The sequence below is a fragment of the Hordeum vulgare genome, chromosome 5H, assembly GCF_904849725.1.
Source record: "Hordeum vulgare subsp. vulgare chromosome 5H, MorexV3_pseudomolecules_assembly, whole genome shotgun sequence".
In the NCBI taxonomy this organism is placed as follows: Eukaryota; Viridiplantae; Streptophyta; class Magnoliopsida; order Poales; family Poaceae; genus Hordeum; species Hordeum vulgare.
The window spans coordinates 569155028-569157493 of NC_058522.1; positions in this window are offsets into that span (position 1 = coordinate 569155028).

Sequence of the window (2466 nt, forward strand, 5' to 3'; positions counted from 1 at the left end):
CACAATTTCGTCTTGAAATTTTAGTGAGAGATCACCTCATAATGCTACCGTCGTTCTAAGCAAAATAAGGTGCATAAAAGGATTAACATCACATGCAATTCATAAGTGACATGATATGGCCATCATCACGTGCTTCTTGATCTCCATCACCAAAGCACCGGCACGATCTTCTTGTCACCTGCGTCACACCATGATCTCCATCATCATGATCTCCATCAACGTGTCGCCATCGGGGTTGTCGTGCTACTCATGCTATTACTACTAAAGCTACGTCCTAGCAAAATAGTAAACGCATCTGCAAGCACAAACGTTAGTTATAAAGACAACCCTATGGCTCCTGCCGGTTGCCGTACCATCGACGTGCAAGTCGATATTATCTATTACAACATGATCATCTCATACATCCAATATATCACATCACATCGTTGGCCATATCACATCACAAGCATACCCTGCAAAAACAAGTTAGACGTCCTCTAATTTTGTTGTTGCATGTTTTACGTGGTGACCATGGGTATCTAGTAGGATCGCATCTTACTTACGCAAACACCACAACGGAGATATATGAGTTGCTATTTAACCTCATCCAAGGACCTCCTCGGTCAAATCCGATTCAACTAAAGTTGGAGAAACCGACACTTGCCAGTCATCTTTGAGCAACGGGGTTACTCGTAGCGATGAAACCAGTCTCTCGTAAGCGTACGAGTAATGTCGGTCCAAGCCGCTTCAATCCAACAATACCGCGGAATCAAGAAAAGACTAAGGAGGGCAGCAAAACGCACATCACCGCCCACAAAAACTTTTGTGTTCTACTCGAGAAGACATCTACGCATGAACCTAGCTCATGATGCCACTGTTGGGGAACGTCGCAAGGGAAACAAAAATTTTCCTACGCGCACGAAGACCTATCATGGTGATGTCCATCTACGAGAGGGGATGAGTGATCTACATACCCTTGTAGATCGTACAGCAGAAGCGTTAGTGAACGCGGTTGATGTAGTGGAACGTCCTCACGTCCCTCGATCCGCCCCGCGAACAATCCCGCGATCAGTCCCACGATCTAGTACCGAACGGACGGCACCTCCGCGTTCAGCACACGTACAACTCGACGATGATCTCGGCCTTCTTGATCCAGCAAGAGAGACGGAGAGGTAGAAGAGTTCTCCGGCAGCGTGACGGCGCTCCGGAGGTTGGTGATGATCTTGTCTCAGCAGGGCTCCGCCCGAGCTCCGCAGAAACGCGATCTAGAGGAAAAACTATGGAGGTATGTGGTCGGGCAGCCGTGAGAAAGTCGTCTCAAATCAGCCCTAAAACCTCCGTATATATAGGTGGGAGGGAGGGGAGGAGGCAGCCTCAAAACCTAAAGGTTTGGCCGAAATTGGAGGTGGAGGAGTCCTACTCCAATCCTACTTGGAGTAGGATTCCACCTTCCCACTTGGAAACTCTTTCCACCTTGTGTTTTTTCCTTCTCAAACCTTATGGGCCTTAGTGGGAACTTATTCCAGCCCACTAGGGGCTGGTTTATCTCTTCCCATAGCCCATGAGACCCCTTGGGGCGTGACACCCCTCCCGATGGTCCCCGGCACCCCTCCCGGCACTCCCGGTACACTACCGATGAGCCCGAAACTTTTCCGGTAATGCACGAAAACCTTCCGGTAACCAAATGAGGTCATCCTATATATCAATCTTCGTTTCCGGACCATTTCGGAAACCCTCGTGACGTCCGTGATCTCATCCGGGACTCCGAACAACATTCGGTAACCAACCATATAACTCAAATTAGCATAAAACAACGTCGAACCTTAAGTGTGCAGACCCTGCGGGTTCGAGAACTATGTAGACATGACCCGAGAGACTCCTCGGTCAATATCCAATAGCGGGACCTGGATGCCCATATTGGATCCTACATATTCTACGAAGATCTTATCGTTTGAACCTCAGTGCCAAGGATTCATATAATCCCGTATGTCATTCCCTTTGTCCTTCGGTATGTTACTTGCCCGAGATTCGATCGTCAGTATCCGTATACCTATTTCAACCTCGTTTACCGGCAAGTCTCTTTACTCGTTCCGTAATACAAGATCCCGCAACTTACACTAAGTTACATTGCTTGCAAGGCTTATGTGTGATGTTGTATTACCGAGTGGGCCCCGAGACACCTCTCCGTCATACGGAGTGACAAATCCCAGTCTTGATCCATACTAACTCAACGAACACCTTCGGAGATACCTGTAGAGCATCTTTATAGTCACCCAGTTACGTTGCGACGTTTGATACACACAAAGCATTCCTCCGGTGTCCGTGAGTTATATGATCTGATGGTCATAGGAACAAATACTTGACACGCAGAAAACAGTAGCAACAAAATGACACGATCAACATGCTACGTCTATTAGTTTGGGTCTAGTCCATCACATGATTCTCCTAATGATGTGATCCCGTTATCAAGTGACAACACTTGCCTAT